This window comes from Balaenoptera ricei, chromosome 7 (genome assembly GCF_028023285.1).
Source record: "Balaenoptera ricei isolate mBalRic1 chromosome 7, mBalRic1.hap2, whole genome shotgun sequence".
NCBI classification, from domain to species: domain Eukaryota; kingdom Metazoa; phylum Chordata; class Mammalia; order Artiodactyla; family Balaenopteridae; genus Balaenoptera; species Balaenoptera ricei.
The window spans coordinates 62,830,649-62,849,419 of NC_082645.1; the positions used below are offsets into that span (position 1 = coordinate 62,830,649).

An 18,771-nucleotide genomic window follows, 5' to 3' on the forward strand; every position below is an offset into this window, starting at 1 on the left:
GCCTTCTGGGGCCTGGGAAAGATAACTGGTTTCGTCTTGTTTTATTCTCTCTGCCCCCACCCTTTTGTCTCAGTCCATCACCCTGGTCCTTCCTGAAAGTCCCTCCCGCAGCACATACATGTGCTCCTTACATTACATGAGCCTGCTCAAGAACACCCATTTCTTCCCCTTCTATCTCTGGCTGATCTGTCTCCACTATTTAAATATCCATCCCCATAACACAAGTCTATTGTGGTGAAGACACTGATCCCACTGTTTACATTTTTTTAAAAAAATAGCTAGGGTACATGTTTTCTCAAGATCTTCTCCAAGGTCTAAAGGTTCTCTGCTTTCAAAATCTATCCTGCCTAGGGCAGAAAATAGTCTCAGAGTTTCCTGAAATACTATTTGATAACATGTTCAACACTTCAAAATTGCATCAAAGATGTGGCCAGATTTCTTTCTTGGTCCCTCCCAGGCCTAAATTCTTCAGTCAACAGACCTAATCTCCTGCATACGCCTATAGAAAAATGCTTGGAAAGTTTCAGAAACGGGCTGGGTGACACACAAGTGGTTGAAAAGCAAGAAATTCAACCAACTGCCCATTTGGTCTGTGTAAGCCAACTAAATGATTATATTGATGCTGTCACTGAATTGGTTGGTTGTCTGACTTGACTCAATGGACTAGTTGTCTGGGCATCATTAGCAAGAGCGAACAGATGAGAAGACAGTCATTGAACAGGAAAATATATCCACCCCGACAGCAGAATGCCATGCAACTATTAAGAACATAGTAGCAATATATCCAAGAAATGCTAAAACTATCAGGCAAGCAAAATGCAAATAACCCAGTCTCAAACATGTGGGGTGGAGGAGGGAGAATAGGAGGAATGTAATCAAACTGTGTTTAGCTGTTACAATGAGGTAAGGTGTACACATTACATATTCAGTAAAGTAACCAAGTATTGCCTATGAGAGAAAAAATATATTTAAATAATGTAAATGTGTATATATATATATATATATATATATATATATATATATATAAACATATATAGATGTGTATTGCCTATGTAAGAAATATGGAACATATGTATTTTAAATCGTAATTGACTCCTCTGGCCAAGGAAACTATTTGGCCCTCAATTTTCCATTTTATTCACCATTTCCTTCCTCCTGCAGACACCTCTTACCTAAGAGGACTATTTATCCTCCAAGTACAAAGGAGTCTGTGGCAGTCTGGGGAGAGGCTAGTGTCCTTCAATTTTGCTTAAACTCCTTTCTCAAGTTGTACATCACCTCTTAGCTCAAAGAAAAAGATGGAAAATCCGTGGGTGGGAGAGCCTGAACACTCACTAATGTGGAAGTGAACCACATACAGGTATTAGATCAGGAAATGTTACTTCTTAGGTTCTACAATAATAATTTCCACATTCCCCACAAGAACACAAAATCCCATTCCTTTATTATTAGGATCATTGTTATTTTTCAATTTGGAAGAAATAAAGATAAACAGCATTTAAAGATAATTATGTATGTGATGAAAAGTAATGTATTATACATATCAATCATGGTGAAGGATGAAATCACTCTTAGGATGAAACTTGTTTCCCAGCATCTTCAGAAGCCAACATCAAAATCTACTTTGCCTTCGTAAAAAATTCACTCACCTCAAACCTTACAACCAGAGTGGTGGAAATAAACTGCCATTCAACAAACATTAATTGAGAACCTACTACACAAGAACCTACTGTTTCTGAGAGAATGTAAAAAAAAAAAAATTAAGTTATTTCCTTCAAAGAGTTTACAATCTAATGAGGGAGAAAAAAACACATGCAAGTGACTCCAATACGGAATAGAGTGGATTCCGAGCCACAGGTGAGGCCCAAACAGACAGCAACGAGAATTTACTAAGAAGAGGGAGGAGTCGGCTCCAGAAGAAGATGGCGTTTCAACTTTTCTTAAGAAGTATGTTTTTACAATGTGAACCATGTTCATCGAATCCACTGAACTAACAAAATTTGTAGGTGATTGTGTCTCCTGTTTATTTTAGCTGTATTCTTCTCTTATTGAGTATTAACAAAGTCTGCTATTTTTCTTCTCAACAAGTACTTGTGGCCAATACGAAGAATCTATAGGATTCAACATACAAGTGAGGAGAAGGGCAGTGTCAAGTGGAGAAATGGCAAAGCAGAGGCATAAAGATGGGAATGGAAAAGAATCTTTGGCTGGAGTCCACAGCATGAAAAGTGGCGTATAATACAGCAGAAGGTGAAGTTAAGGGTTAAAAGTGCAGAGTTTGGAATCAGACTGCCCCAGGCTTGAATACTAGTTCTGTCACTAGCTGTGTGACCTTTGGCAAGTTACCGAACTTCTCTCAGTCTCAGGCTCCACATACATGTATAGAATCTACCTCACGGGGCTGTGTGACTATTAAATGATTCAATTAAATGACACATAGTAAGTGGTAATGTTAAAGAAAGAAAGGAAAGGAAAGAGGGAGGAAGAGAGGGAGGGAGGGAGGAAGGAAGGAAGGGAGGAAGGAAGGAAGGCAGGAAGGAAGGAAGGAACGGAAGGAGAGATTTTGTAAAGCTTGGGCCAGATCACAGAGAGCTTTGAAAATCTGATTCACTTAAATTAATATAACTAAGCAATAAAAGGAAATTAAAAGGAAGATACTGAGTTACAATGGAAAGATGGCTTATTAGAAGAGAAACAATATATCCCTAGTATGCTAAAATGTTATAGTCAGCCCTCCACATCTGCAGAGTTTGGTATCCACAGGGGGTCCTGGGCCAATGCCCCTCAGATACCAAGGGATGACTACTTGTATAACATCACAGCAACATGGTTTTACAATGTGAACCATGTTTCTGAAGCTTCTAAACTAATGAAAACTGTAGGTGATTGTTTTGCCTGTTTATTTTAGCTACGTTCTTCTTTTATTGAGTATTAGCAAAGTCAATTATTTTTGACTTCTCACCAAGTATGGACGCCTGACCTGAAGGCTGCAATGCTGAGCACGCTCCCCAGGCATCCGTCAACGCTTCTCGACTCCTGGCCGCCAGGGAACACGAGAGCAATGCTGCTCCCATCCGGTGGGCGTGGGCGCGACACCTGCGACCAAAGCAGCTTGGCCGGGGACAGGCAGTCCCCCCGCTCACCCCCCACGGATGAGGGCCACCGTGTGACTACCACAACATGTTACCCCAGCACTTCCTGGTGCCAAAGGGACAGGAAAGTAGCACATCTTTCTTCCCCTGGCCCTTTATCTGCCCTGGTCGTCTCAATAGAGTAGCTTGACTGGCTAAGCAGATACCACAGGCTGGTAGCCCTCCCCTCACCCCCCATACTGACGTTCTCCTCTGTGATGTCCCTCCTCCTCAGCTGTTAAGAGAATACATGAGGTGATCAGTGTGAAATGCTCAATAAACTACAGACAGCCGAGGGATTATTACGTGCTAATTTATATACAAAGCAGTTCCTATGTTTAGGCTCTTTTTTTATTTCCATATGGAAAGAAGAATACCTACACAGTGTTTTGTGCAAATTAACACTGATAATAACGATGACCCACAGCCTCGGCCTTGGCGCCATCTTCCGAGAAACCTCTGCGCCATGAGAGCGAAGGTAAGCAGTCCCTGACAGTGAGCTGAGGCTGTAAGAACTGGAGATTGTGGGAGGAGACGTGGCAAGGGAAGGCCGCCATCGTTCCGGATCACGGGGTTCTCAAGGGTGCCCAAGAGCTGTTGGGAGAGGAAGGATAGTTTGGGGAGAAGCAGAGGAGGTGGTGGTGGAGGAAGAAGCAAAGGCGCAGGCTGAAGCGCAAAAGAAGAAAGATGGGGCAGAGGTCCAAGTAAACTCGTACACCCATGGAAGCCACGGGAGCAGAAACAAGGGAAGCCAGAGGCCAGGCACGCTGGTACAAGTCGTCGGACTGCATGCCAACTGTCTAGAACTTGTCTCAATGGATCTGGAACATTTATGGCCATTCTGACCGCCTCGACCGCCTCCGAGAGACCCATCTTGCTGGTATCAAAACGGTCCCTTTCAGTCCTTTGCCCTGGACTTGTGACATTCTGGACTAGTTCTGTTCTCAGCTGTGGCTGAATGTAACATGTGTACAATAAATCATCTCTTTTGCTGTCTTAGCTGAAGAAAAAAAAAAAAAATAGCCCACAAATACCTAGCGGCAGCACTGTCCTGGATAATCTGCCAAGTGATTCACATCCATGATTTCATCCGACCCTCAGAACAACCCCGTAGGTACAGGTGGTTACAGTACTCTGATTTTAAAGATAAAGAAACAGAAGTCGCAGAACATGTGAAAGACAGAGCTGGGAATGGAAGATCTGCCTGACCTCCTGGCTCATGGTTTTACCTTTAGGGACTCTGCAGGTGGTAGTACGTCAGTACCACCTGGGGGGGCTTTCAAAAATAGATTCCTGGGCCTCACCCCAGCCTTACAGAATCAAGCCTTTTTAAGTCACACCCATGACTAAGGACCAGCATACTTCAATACTGGTTAAAGCGTGTTAGGTAGATAGCATTACTCAACTAATTGAAGGTATTCTGGGGAATATGGTGAGCCTCAGAGTTTTTATTACTTCAAAGTATAAAAGGCACAGAGTTAATTATTTTAACCTGACCGTAATCCCTACAAGGTGAGAACAATTGATAAATGTTGGGCTGGGCAATGAGGCCCGTAAGGAAGTACTCATTTCTCCCAGGGAGGAGGAAACTGAACTGTTCCTCAATTGGAGCAGGGAAGATGGAACACAATGGACATGTGCCTATGAATCTTCCCATGCCTGGCACATGGAAGACACTTAGTAAATATGTGTTAGATAGACAAATGAGGGAAGACTGACTCCCTCCAGCTGGAAGTAATTTCACTCTCCTCTAAATTCCCTGTATTTGATCTGTACCTTTTTTCATCTTATTTACCACATTCTACCCTGCATTCCTGCTGTTCAAAACCATGTCTCATCTCTACCAGAAGGTAGCATTCAGGGACCAAACCCCATCTCCTTCTGAGCTAGGTCTCCCTTTCTACCCTGGCACAGGGCACAACAGTGACCCCTAAAAGGGACCCTCAATGCCAAATGAGCATGTTGCTTGATTTCAATTGTGAGCCGATTCACATACGTGGGTCCTGGCTATTCACAAGGCCTACCAAACCGTCCAGCACTGCAACATAATTGTGGATTGCTGGGTCACAGTGGCAGAGAAACCTCTGTATGAAAATCATTAGGAATTTGGTAGACCTCACGGGAGGGCAGGCTTCCGGAAGATGACGGCTCTGGGAGACACAATCCCAAATAACAGATGCTTAAAAGTGAAGGGGTTACAGCAACAACAGCAAAAGGCACTTTTCTTTAATTCTGTTCTCCTGATGTGCACTGTAAAAGCCATGTATGTTCCTAAAATTAAAACCGTAGTGAGGAACACCCTGAAATATCTAAGACGGTGACACAGACCCAGTAACAAATACTTCCCACAAAAGCGGGCTCATCCCTGGCCAGAGCAACTAAGACAGTGCATTTAAAAAGTAAAGGCATCCCACCTTCTCCTCACTGCCCCGTCCCACCACTTTAGCCCTTTATTGCTCTTGGGTCTGTGTGGCCCTCCAATGCCTTGTGCTGTGCTGCTTTTTGCTGTTTCACACGCCATTATCCCACCTGATCCTCACGCGATGAGATGGAGGAAGAGCAAAGGTTATCAACCCCATTTCTTGGATGAGATAAGTGAGGCTCAAGGTACACAATATGCATGATATGCCTAAGGGGCCAGAAAGTGGTTGAACACACAGTAGACACTTAATTGCTGAAATGAACAAACAAATGAAAGAAGGCATGAATCTCTCCACCTGGAAGTAATCTCATTGTCTCTAAACGTACCAGAACCTGATTTTAACTTGCTTACAAATCTCTCTGCTCTACATCACACAAACCTAAGAGTTTATGTGCTGCCTAGGGAGCCAAAATTATGGCAGAGGTTGGGTAGGTCCCAAGGAAGAATATGATATTAAAATGTTTTAATAACATCTGCAGAGTCTAGTCTGCACAATTCCACTCAACAGGTAATGGGCTCCTACAGATGGCTGCAGATTTGGTCCCTGAGAAACTCAACCTCGTAGGGATGTCAGGCAGGTAAAGATACACAGCAAGAGTGAAGGCAGAGTTGTAAGCCCTGTAAAGAGGGATTAAGATGCAAATACTGATGGCCTATGCAGGATCTCTCACCTCCGGAAGTCAAAAGGTATTTTATACAAACTGAAAAGGAAAATCCTTCGGAGTGGGCTTCCCTGGTGGCGCAGTGGTTGAGAATCTGCCTGCCAATGCAGGAGACATGGGTTCGAGCCCTGGTCTGGGAAGATCCCACGTGCCGCGGAGCAACTAGGCCCGTGAGCCACAGCTACTGATCCTGCGCGTCTGGAGCCTGTGCTCCGCAACAAGAAAGGCCGTGATAGTAAGAGGCCAGCGCACCATGATGAAGAGTGGCCCCCGCTTGCCGCAACTGGAGAAAGCCCTCGCACAGAAACGAAGACCCAACACAGCCAAAAATAAATAAATAAATAAATAAAGGAATAAAAAAAAAAAAAAAAAAGAAAATCCTTCGGAGTTATTTTATCCACTAGAGAAAAAGGCATTTTTTTGAGGAGGAAAAAAATATGCCAATGACTCAAAATGAAGCTGCAGTATTGTTTTGGAATTGCCTTGGGAAACTGGCAAAAGAAAACCCACCTAGGGCGGGACTCTGTCCAGGGGCTCCGCGGCTGCACCGCCTAAAGCCTGGGACTACCCACGGCCAGCGATTGGGGGTGGGGTCCAGTGACCATGCAGGGGACAAGAGTGACACGCAATTTTCAGAAAAAGGGACCAAGTCCATCCAGTCACTGCTGACAACCTGAGAGGCTTCCCAGAGAACTGAGATGAAGTCAGGAGCCCGTGGCCCAGGAAGGAATATGTATTCCTCCGGGATTGAGCAGGACCAGAGGACCTGGCCCGGCTGGGCCCCTCGCAGACGCACCCTTTGTTAATCTCAAAGAGTTCAAAGTCTAACCACGAGTTGAAGATTTGGGTCCCCCTGACTGGGTCAGCTGGTTTCTCTTACCCTTGCAACTTTAACTGTTCTTTTTTAAAAAGAAAATGTAGAGGGAATGAGACTGAAGTGAAGCTGCCCGGAAAGTTCGGGAGAGGCCCCGGGAGAAAAGCGCTGACGGGGACTAGAAGTCCTCTAAGGTCACTGCACACATCGAACGCGCGCGTCTACACCAACCACTGCGCGAGCAGCAGCCTGGGGCACCCGGCGGGAGGCGAGTTTGGGAAGCCGAGCTGCGGGATGGGTACGATTCCCCAGCGAAGAAAGCGAAGCGGCTCCAGAGCAGGAACTGGCCCCGGAGATGCCCGAAAGTCCCCATCCGCCGGCGCTGGGGATGGGGAGCAAGGGGGAAGACGCGCCCCAGCGCATCCCCGCGAAGCCCCTGCCGCGGGTACCCACAGCGCGAGCGGGGCCGAGCCCCCCGGGCGGCCCCAGGCTCGGCGGAGCCAAGCAGCGCGCCCAGCCCCAGAGGCGCCCGCGTCCGGAGCCCATCGGTCCGCGGCCCCTTCTTCCCCCGCCCACCGGCCAGCCGGCAGGACGCGCGAGCCGCCGGGCCCGAGTCGAGCCCCCCAGGAGACCGCGCGCCCGCGCCCCCGCCCGCAGCGGACGCAGCCCCGACGTCCCCGCGGCCCCCGCCCGCGCCCACCCGGCGCCGAGCCGCGCCGCCCAGCCCCTCCCCGGGGTCCCCGGCGGCTGCGAGGGTCTCCACGGGCGTTGCCCTGAGTCCCCGGAACCCGGTCGCGCCCTCGGTGGCGGCGGCGGCGCGTCCCTTACCGCGCAGCGGCTCCGTGGGGCTCCAGGGCCTCGCGGGGCACCGGGCATTTTTTTCTGGGAGACTTCTCCCCAGTCCGTAGGGCTGAGCAGCCGGGCAGGAAAAGTGCTCAGCGCCGGGAGGCTGCGACCATCCGGGAACTTCGCTGGGATGTAAACCCTCCCCCTCGGCTCCCCGTCCCCACCCCCCGGCGGCCCTGCCACATGTGGACGCGCCGCGAGGCAGCCGTCGGCCTTTCGCCCTCCTGTCTGCGCGCCGCGCCCGCGCTGCCTGGTGCCGAGGTTCTGCGCCCCGCGGCCTCGGGACCCTGGAGGAGTGTGGCAGTAGTGGGGCGGTTAGGAGTCTGGGGCTCGTGTGTCGCTCCGTCTCCCTCCCCTGTGTTTGCAGAGGAGCGGGAACTGGAAGGGGTGTCCAGCCGAGGGCACTTTCCCCCAAGGACTGCAAGCTCTCCAGCTTCCCGCTGCCGGGGTTACCCCCCAACCCCGAGGGAAGACCTTTTCTCATCGCCTTCTCCTCTGTTCTCAAAAGAAGGGGCCTGCTTTGAGACACCTTAAATAGAAATTCATCTTAAAAATGAATTTTAAAATGGAGTGGCGCCCACAGAGGCCCAGGGTCCATCCACATCTGTCTTCCTGAACACTGTGTGGGGACAGTAGTGCTACTCCTCTCGTGTCAAGATGCCCGCCCCTCCCCCTCCCCCTACCGCCAGCACGAAGAATCGGCTGGGATTGAATGGTTTTGCTCCTAGTGGGGATGGATTTGTCATCAGCCACCCACATCCTCAAATACGGTGGCATCAACAGCAAACATTTGGAGAAAGCTGAGGCTCTACTCTGTTGCTGGAGCTGTTACTGACCGGCTCTGAGAGCCGCCATTTCCAGGCTCCAAAGAAAAGTTAATACTCACTAATACGACAGAGATGTTAGAACGTGTGCATTTGAAAAGAACAAGTTACGATCGATATAATAACCATTTAATCATACTGTTAAAATATCAAGGCTGTGTATCCCCTTAAATAAAAGCAGAAAAGGTGGGAACATAGGCACTTCAGAATTGATGTCCTAGGCTGAGAAGGTGTTTCATCCTTGACTTTAGGCTGTCTGCTCCTATGCCAGTTCCCATGTGCACACTTGTACCTTGACATGCTCTTAACAGATACAGTAATTCTTCTGGGAAAGAGGTTGGTAACATGGATAAACTTCCCAGTGACAAAATTTGTCCCTAAGTGTACCCATCTTTTAAAGGTTCATTATGTATTTCATCATTCGAAGCTTTTCTTTTTCAACCATTTCTATAGTGATATGCATATGCTTGCTATGTTTTATATAAAATGAAGACCATTGATTTCATATATCAGTATATTATTCCAGACTTGAAAAAAAAAGTCAGTAGCACTTACCACTGTGTATCATGGAAGTTAAGTCCAGGAGCTGGCTCCTATCAGCCCTCTAAGCCTCAACTTCTGCTTCAGTCAAATAGGGATAACAATAGCTCTTACCTCTTAGGATTGTTGTAAGGATTAAGTGTGATAATCCCTCTAAAGATGAGCAGAGTAGCGGCACACAAGTGGAACAGGAATTTTTACTTATCTTTAATTCCCCAAAGCCCAGTAGAGCTCCTGGCAACTTTTAAGGAATTGATTAAATATTGGTTGGGATAAGAACTCTCGAGTGTGTGTCTTTCAAGAATCCATATAAATTTTGCATTTGTACACAAAAAAAGAAAATTAGGAAGATAAAATATATGTCCATTACCATTATTTCATCATTGGAAGCCAAAAATAAATGGTATTCTGAATTGTCTACTGTTTTAAGTCACCCATAAAGTCAGTGATCAGTTGTCCAGAGTGCCCTGGCTCTCTCTCCTCAGAGAGGAGAGTCTCTCAATAAGGTCAAAACCTGAATAGTATTTTATCAGTGGTAATTTTCTAGTTTCAGTGAGTGGGCTATGGTTATGTTAGATGTTAATATTTAGGAAAGCTGAGTGAAGGGTACGTGGAAACACTTTTTACTATTTTCACAACTTAGTTGTAAGTTTCAAATAATTTCAAGTTGAAAAAGTTAAATTTTCGTCTTAAAAAGATCAAAACCTAAAATTCTACAACAGATACCTTCTTCCCTTGGGTGATGTTAAATTATACCTTAAAATTAAGATACTGAGGGAATTCCCTGATGGTCCAGTGGTTAGGACTCTGTGCTTTCACTGCCGAGGGCTAGGGTTCCATCCCTGGTCGGGGAACTAAGATCCCACAAGCCACAAAGCTTGGCTGAAGGGGGAAAAAAAAGATATGAAATGAAGAATGAAATTAGAAGACTTCCCTGGTGGCACAGTGGTTAAGAATCCGCCTGCCAATTCAGGGGACACGGGTTCGAGCCCGGATCGGGGAAGTTCCCATATGCTGCGGAGAGTATCAGAGCTACTATTTTGGGACTCACCCTAACCTCTAAACTAGGCCTGTGGTGTTTTAGAACTTCCCCTCTTATAACAATTATTTGTTTATTGCAATTACTTTTTAAATGCCTGTCTCCTCACCCCTCCCCCAAGACAGTAGTCCCCTTTTGGGGGAGGGACATGTGAAGGCAACTGGTTCACCACAGTACTCCCAACACCTGGCACATTTCTAGTACTCATGACCACTGGGTGAATGAATATACCAAGCATTAAGCTAGGTCCTTTTACATATAGTATCTCATTTAATTCTCAAGGCAAATTAACTGATTAGATATTTGTCACCATTTTACAGATGAGGAAACTGTGACTTAAAGAACTTAGGCAACCTGCCCAAGATCACTCAACTTGTGAACATCAGAATCCAGATTATTTTGACAGCAACACCCTGACTCTAACTACTATGCATACTGTCCCTTGACCCTACTTCTTGTGTTTGTTCCACCTCTGACCTTCTGCTGGTGCGAATGACCTGAATTGACTAGCATCCAGATTCCTTGGTGCCAAGTAGCAAAAGAAGAAAACCTATTGATCTTTGAACAGACTTATTGGGGTTCAGGTATATCTGGTTAAAGGCTCTATACTGACAAGTGATTTGGGTTCTCTCTTCTGACTTAATGCAGGAGAACATAGAATGTTATGTGGAACAAGAGCACCAGGCTAGGTCAAGGGATGCTGCAGAGAATCAGGGTGTACTTAGTACCATACCTTATTCCAAAAAAACTTAAGACAGTAAGAACTGAATGTGATGAATTTAAACCTTAGTCAAAGATAGCAAATTAATCATCTTCTTTCCTTATTAAAAATATATTCTCATTCTAAATAATTCAGGTATTCCATAAGCATAGGTATAGAAGGCTAAAGACTCCTGCGATCCCATTCTCCAGAGATAACCACTGTAATAGTAGGATATATATTCTTCTCCATATTTTTTCCTATATATCCTTATTTTAAAAAAAAAAATCAACAAATATTTATGAAAAGCCAAATAAATGGGGCCATACTATACATTTTCTTCTGTAATTTGCCTTTCTTTTCCCACTAAATAATCTATTGCATTGTTTTTCTGTTACTATATAACAAACTTCCATAAATTTAGCAGCTTAAAACAACATCCATTTATTATTTCATGGTTCTGTAGGTTAGAAGTCTGGACATGGCATGACTGGGTTCTCTGTTCAAGGCATCACAGGCTGAAATCAAGGTTTCAGCCAGGGCTGAGTACTTCTCTGCAGGCTTTGGGAAAAATCCACCTCCAAGCTCATTCAAATCATTATTAGCAGAAGTAAGTTCCTTATGGTAATAGGACTAGGGTACCCATTTACTTACTGGCTGTCACCAAGTGGCTGCTCTCAGCTCCTAGAGGCCACCTGCATTCTAGCTTCCTCCATCTTCAAAGCCAGCAATGGAGAATTCCCTCACATTGAATCCCTCTCACGCTTTCAGTGTCTTTTACCAGGAAAAGCTCAATCCTTTTTAAAAGCTCAGCTGATTACATTAGGTCCATTGAGCACAATCTCCCTATCTTAGACTCAACTAATTTAGGGCCTTAAGTACATCTACAAAATCCCTTTACAGCAGCTTCTATATTAGTGCTTGATTGAACAACTTGGAGAAAATATGTGTGTACCAGGGAGTAGAAATCTTGGGGCCATCCTAGAATCCTACCTACTGTAGATACATAGGTTTATCTTTCCATTTCCCTAAATATAAATCTACTTCATTCTTTTTAATAGCTATGTAGTCTTTCACTGTATGGTGAATCATAATCCAACCAAATCCCCTATTAGCAGACATTTATGTTGCTTCCAGTTATTTGCATTTTAGAAATACGCAATAAAGATTCATGCTCGTAAATGCTGACACACCTGTGTCCTTCTGTAAATTAGTATCCTAGAAGTGGAGGTGCAGAGTGGAAGAGTTTGCACCTTTTGATAGATCCTGCCAAATTGCTATCCAAAACGTGATACTAATTTATACTTTGAATGACAACATTGAAGAATGGAAATAGCTAATTCTTATAAACAATTAAATTCCCTTCATAAACTGTTTCATCAGGAGGCCATAAGTGTAATGGTTAAGCGCACGGACTCTCTGTCAGGTTTTTTGTCTTGACTCTTTGATTTCCTAATTGCATGAGCTGGAGCAGGTGGCTAAGCATTAGTTTCTGTATCTCTAAAGAGAGGATAAAAATGGCATCCCTTTGTATTAGTTATCAGTTGCCGTGTAACAAATTACCTCAAAACTTAATGACTTAAAACAACACACACTTATTATCTCATAATTTCTATAGGTTAGAAATCTGGGTGCAGCTTAGCTGGGTGTTTTGGGTTAGGGTCTCTTGCAAGGATGCCATCATCTCAAGACTTGATTGGAGGAGGATTCACTTTCAAGTTCACTCACTGGCTGTTGGCTAAAGACATTAGTTCGTTACCACATGGGTGTCTCCATAGGTCAGCCCACATCATGGCAACTGTTTTCCCTCAGAATAAGTGAGCAACGGGCAGCACCCAAGATGGAAACCACAGTCTTTTTGTAATCTTGAAAGGGACATCTCATTGCTCTGCCATATTCTAGCCATTAGAAGCAAGTCACTAAATCCAGCCTACACTTGGGGTGAAGGTGTAGTACAAGGGTGTGAATATTAGCAGTCAGGGGTCATTGGAGTCATTAGAGGCTGCCTACCACTCTCATGAAAGTGTTGCGAGGTTCAAATGAGTGAATGCGTGTGAAAGAATACACATGGTGTCTGATTCTCAGCAAAGCACTTGAGAAAAGTTCATTATTCTTGCTGTTACCATCATCATCCTTGTTCATTACTCACACCCATTTTCCTATTTGACCCAGCATCACATCAAGAACAAAAGAATGGCATTTACACCACAGCTGCTGTTTGGACAGTAGAGCAGGCAGTTTCCATCAGGAAACAGAAATCTTCTCAAATGAGGTAATATAGGAAAGCTTAATCAAGGAATTGTTTACAAAGGTGTTTAGGAAAAGGAACAAGGGACGCTGCCATTACTGCCCCCAGGCCTGAAGGGGACAGAATGTGAGAGGGTAGCTTCAGCTCTGGGAGGGGGCTGCTGGCAGGAGTTGTGACCTTCGGATGAAGAATGGTATCAAACCGCGGTGACCCTGGGGTGAGACTGGAGGCATAAGTACCCTGGCTTCTCTCCTCCCAGTGTCACCACCACGTGAACCCAGCCAGGAGCCAGAGGACAAGGAAACCCGCCATGCTGTCCGCACAGGTCAGCCCCCCAGGGCAGGAGGGAGGAATGGAAAATGGCCAGCACGGGCAGGCACAGCTGTTCACTAACCGATGTTTCCCGGGGACCTGACATCATGTCCCTTCACATAAAAGAGGAACTGAAAGGCAGTTAATCCTCAGTGTCCGGCATAGGGGGCAGGAAAGGGTGGTGGCAGGGAGCACAAGTCCAGAGGAGTTTGATCCAATTGCTGGTTTCTGGTGCGCCTACAGGAGCAGTGAGGAAGGTACAAGGATTGAAACTCATAACTGGCAGGCAGGTCCCGAGTAAGTGTCTCAGGAAGATCATGTGGGCTGTAGGTTTTTTTTTTTTTTTTAAATTATTAGCACCTTTTTAATTATTATTTATTTATTTATTTATTTTTTGGCTGTTTTGGGTCTTCGTTTCTGTGCGAGGGCTTCCTCTAGTTGCGGCAAGCGGGGGCCACTCTTCATCGCAGTGCGCGGGCCTCTCACTATCGTGGCCTCTCTTGTTGCGGAGCACAGGCTCTAGACGCACAGGCTCAGTAGTTGTGGCTCACGGGCCCAGTTGCTCCGCGGCATGTGGGATCTTCCCAGACCAGGGCTCGAACCCGTGTCCCCTGCATTGGCAGGCAGATTCTCAACCACTGCGCCACCAGGGAAGCCCGGCTGTAGGTTTTATTTATGTAGGGAATGGACTTAATGACATGAAAGGCGTTTGTTCTGGTGACTCTGATGGATGATTAAGCCTTGCTTCATTGGTCAGGTGCCAGGGCAGGTACCTGCGAAGACCTTAGGGGCTTCCAAAGGCACAAGGTTTTCCAAATGTCCTCCTCCTGTAACAAGGATCCAGGTGCCTAACTTCAGTGAGATGAGGCGGCACAACTGGAGGACCAGGGAGAAGTGGACCCTTAATAGCATAACCAGGAAGTGGGGTGACCCCCAGGACTCAGAGTGGGCCTTTTTCTTCCCAGTCTCAGCATTCACAGGGAATCCCTGTGGAAGTGTAGCCGTGCTGGGATGGTTATTCCATGCTATACACCTGCAGAAGTGGAGGATGCCGGAAGGGGGCAGGGAAGGCTGAATTTGTTTACTTTATTTATTGTGGCAAATTGATATTCACTTAAAAAAAACACTTTATGAAGATGCTGTTAAAATATGATTGATCTGGAAGACAACCCTTTAAAAGGTGAGGAGGGCACTTGCTAAAATATCCCAAGGGTATTTTGAAGAATGATAATGTGTCACGGACCCAGGCAAGTGATGAACTCAACCTTCTGCAGTAGGTTTTAGAAATTACAAAAGTTAAATATACGTAAAAATATAAAACATATCAAAATAGTGATAATAAAATTAAACAGTAGAATTTATGAGATGGGGTTGACTGAAAATCTGTAATTTGAGAAGACATTATCTGTGTGAAAGTACTTAAAGATGTTACTAAACCTAAAACTTTTTAAAACTTCAAGTGTGTGTACTCCTTTTTTTTCAAAAAAGGCAAGTGTTCTAAATTTGCTCTTCTTTTCTGTGATGATAAATGGTAGTTAGCAGTGTGCTACCTATTTAATAGTTTAGAAAAAAATAAGTTCTCTTAATCTATCCCTTTAATGTAAAGTGACATTTTAATGATGTGAGAGAAACAGCCTTTGAAAAGAAATTTGTACTCTAGAAAGTATTTTTGAAAAGAGGTATTTAGAAGTATTTCTATCATCCTATGGTGTTGTTTTTTAAAAAAATCAAGTATATTATCTATAAAAACCCTTATATCTATTTACTTTGAAAACTTGGAGAAGAATTTTAGATCTGCTTAAAAATCTTCCTATCAACGTATTTTAGAAGAGAGGCAGACAGCTGAGCCCTTTGTTAAACTTGTAAAATGCATCAGATTCTAATAACCGTTCAAGAATAAATTATTGACTGCAGGGAACGGAGGAATTTACCAGCTGATTTCAATAGAGACCTTTACATAACAGGTGAGCGGGACTGAAAAAATTACCGTGATTTCCTAAGTGCACCCAGTTCTGCTCTCCCTCGTCGGCAGCAGGTAACCGCTGGGAGGCCGCTTCTGCTACGCCAACCGCATGGTTCAAAAGCAAGTAGTGTACTTGGAATGGGACCTCCAAATCCAATCTTATCACAAAGGGTTAAACCGAGGTTGTAAAAAATAATGGAGCACTAAGAAGATCTATGGTTGCCAGGGGCTGGGGGCAGGGAAGAGGGATGAATAGGCGGAGCACAGGGAACTTTTAGGGCAATGAAATGACTCTGTATGATACTGTCACGGTGGGTCGTGTCGTTATGCATTCATCAAAGCCCATAAAATGTACAACACAAAGAGTGAACTCTAATGCCAACTACAGACTTTAGTTAATAATAATATATATCAATATTGGCTCATTGTAGTGAGGTGGATGGAGTTAGAGTCTGTCATACAGAGTGAAGTAAGTCAGAAAGAGAAAAACAAATACAGTATGCTAACACATATATACGGAATCTAAGGGAAAAAAAAAGCCATGAAGAACCTAGTGGCAAGACGGGAATAAAGACACAGACCTACTAGAGAATGGACTTGAGGATATGGGGAGGGGGTGGGGTGAGATGTGACAGGGTGAGAGAGTGTCATGGACATATATACACTACCAAATGTAAAATAGGTAGCTAGTGGGAAGCAGCCGCATAGCACAGGGAGATCAGCTCGGTGCTTTGTGACCACCTAGAGGGGTGGGATAGGGAGGGTAGGAGGGAGGGAGATGCAAGAGGGAAGAGATATGGGAACATATGTATATGTATAACTGATTCACTTTGTTATAAAGCAGAAACTAACACACCATTGTAAAGCAATTATACTCCAATAAAGATGTTAAAAAAAAAACAATTAGGGCTTCCCTGGTGGCGCAGTGGTTAAGAATCCGCATGTCAATGCAGGGGACACGAGTTCAAACCCTGGTCTGGGAAGATCCCACATGCCGCGGAGCAACTGGGCCCGAGAGCTACAATTACTGAGCCTGTGCATCTGGAGCCTGTGCTCCGCAACAAGAGAGGCCGCGATAGTGAGAGGCCCGCGCACCGCGATGAGGAGTAGTCCCCACTCGCCACAACTAGAGAAAGCCCTCGCACAGAAACGAAGACACAACACAGCCATAAATAAATAAATTAATTAATTTTTTAAAAAAGTTAAAAAATATATATATTGGCTCATTGTTTTATAACATATGTACCACACTAATATGAGCTGTTATTAATCTGGGAAACTGGGGAGAGGAGGGTTCTGAGTGGGTATATGGGAACTCTTTGTATTTTCTGCTCAATTTTTCTGTAAATCTAAAACTACCCCTCAAAATAGTCTATTAATTTTTAAAAAATGAAACATATTCAATTATAGTCCTCTTAGAAAGAATATTTTTGTTGCATTTTTAAAGTGAGAGCAAAAATTTTGTACCATTAATAAATAAAACACTTAAAAATACTGTTTACCTCTAACTCATTCACTTTAATTTATACTTTTGTGTATGTTTAATAATGTACACAATGGAGTATCACAGTAACACCTGATTATAATCTGTAAGTCATCATCAGTCTATGGCGGGGAGTTGCACCCTCAAACATTTTTGTTGATACTATGCACATTCAAAATGTTTGTTGGTCTCTGGACTAACGCTTTCCCACGGAGAAGGTCAGCTTCACCTGGCTCAGTGAGTGTCTGGCGGTGGCTTGGTAAGCACTCTTGGAAGGTGGTGCTGGAGGATGAACTACCGAAGCTGCCTTCCTGGGGCCGCGGTGGTACCAGCCAGGCAGCCTGCAGGGGGGGTGTCCCGCAGAGCAGCAGTCAGGATTAGGGGCTGAGGGGCTTGGTTTATGTGGAGAACATCAAAGAACCAGAATTTCATGACTTGACCAAGTGACAGGCAGGCCAGGGAGGCTGGTGTGGAGCGCTGGAAGAGCCAGGTCCTCTGGCAGGAGGGGAAGATAAGACTGGCTTACGTGGGCTATTCATCAATGAGGTCAGTCACGGTGGTCATGGGGAGGCCCAGCAAAACTTTCAAATGGATAGATTCCATCGGCAAGTCCAGTTCTGGCAGCACGGTGGGGCCTGTCAAACCCGTAGTCATAACTTGGTATCAAGAGTCACTGGAGTGATCAGCCCCTGCGGGCTGGACTCGAGAGATTGGACTTGGAGGGGCTGATGCGGCCAGTGTGGCTGCTGGAGCCAGTGAGGGCTGAGGGGTCAGTGGGGCAGGCTGGGCTAGCCAGCTCGGCTTTCCCTTCAGCTGGGAAGAAGGAAGCAGCTCCCACTTCCTTACTCATCACAGAATCGAATTAGGAAATGAAACGGCCACTTCCTGGCCTGTAGAGAGAAAGAGCTCCTTGGCCATCTGCCAACTAGAGGAAACCCCAAATTCAGCCTCTCCCCAATCCCTGAAGCCCCGAGTTCCTCTGAGACGGTGCCCCGTCAGGTACAGCAGTGGTTGCACACGTCTTCTGACAGCAGAACTCTTTCTTTATGCACAACACCAAACATATAAAGCCAGCCAAGGCCGAGCTGCCCTGGTGGAAGGGCAGGGGAGCTGCAGGGTGGGAGCTCAGACGTCTGTCCATGCTTGGCTTCCAAAATGAACCCTGAGGCGCAATTTGAGAACCAGTGCCTACAGAAGCAAGTCCAAGCCCCTTGACGTTCCTTCTATTTTACTTTCCAGTCTTGTCCTTGGCCACTCCTTGCTTTACGTTTTATGCCTCAAAGTATGGCATTGCTCCCACACATCTGAGCTGTTTCATGCCTCTGTGCTTTGGCTCATGCTGTTCCTTCTGCTTGGAATGCCTTTCCACTGGCTGCCTCTGGCCCAGTCTTCAGAATTCACCTGTGATAGCATCTCCTTTGATAAGGTCTCTGGGCTCCCATAGTGCCCTTGAGATGTCTACATCTGAAAAGTTATCTCTTCCTACTGTATCTGTATCTGTTACCCTTACTAAACTGTAAACTTCCCAAGTGCAGGAATCGTTTGAATCTCTGAGTCCTCCATTCCCATTCCCAGCACTTGGAATAATTGATACAATTTTTTTTTTAAAATTTATTCTTTGGCTGCGTTGGGTCTTCGTTGCTGCGTGTGGGCTTTCTCTAGTTGCGGTGAGCGGGGGCTACTCTTCATTGCGGTGCATGGGCTTCTCATTGCGGTGGCTTCTCTTGTTGCGGAGCACGGGCTCTAGGCACGCAGGCTTCAGTAGCTGCAGCACATGGGCTCAGTAG

The 18,771-nt window shown here is 45.4% G+C and overlaps 1 protein-coding gene across 1 annotated transcript in view; it reads right to left on the reverse strand.

Moving 5' to 3' along the window:
- WIPF1 (WAS/WASL interacting protein family member 1) overlaps positions 1-8,013 on the reverse strand; it is a 119,332-nt gene extending 111,319 nt beyond the window's left edge. Inside the window, exon 1 of the mRNA XM_059928126.1 lies at positions 7,858-8,013. The gene's annotated coding sequence lies outside the window, so the exon portion shown is untranslated. The remainder of the gene's footprint in view (positions 1-7,857) is intronic.
- Positions 8,014-18,771: the final 10,758 nt, after the last annotated feature.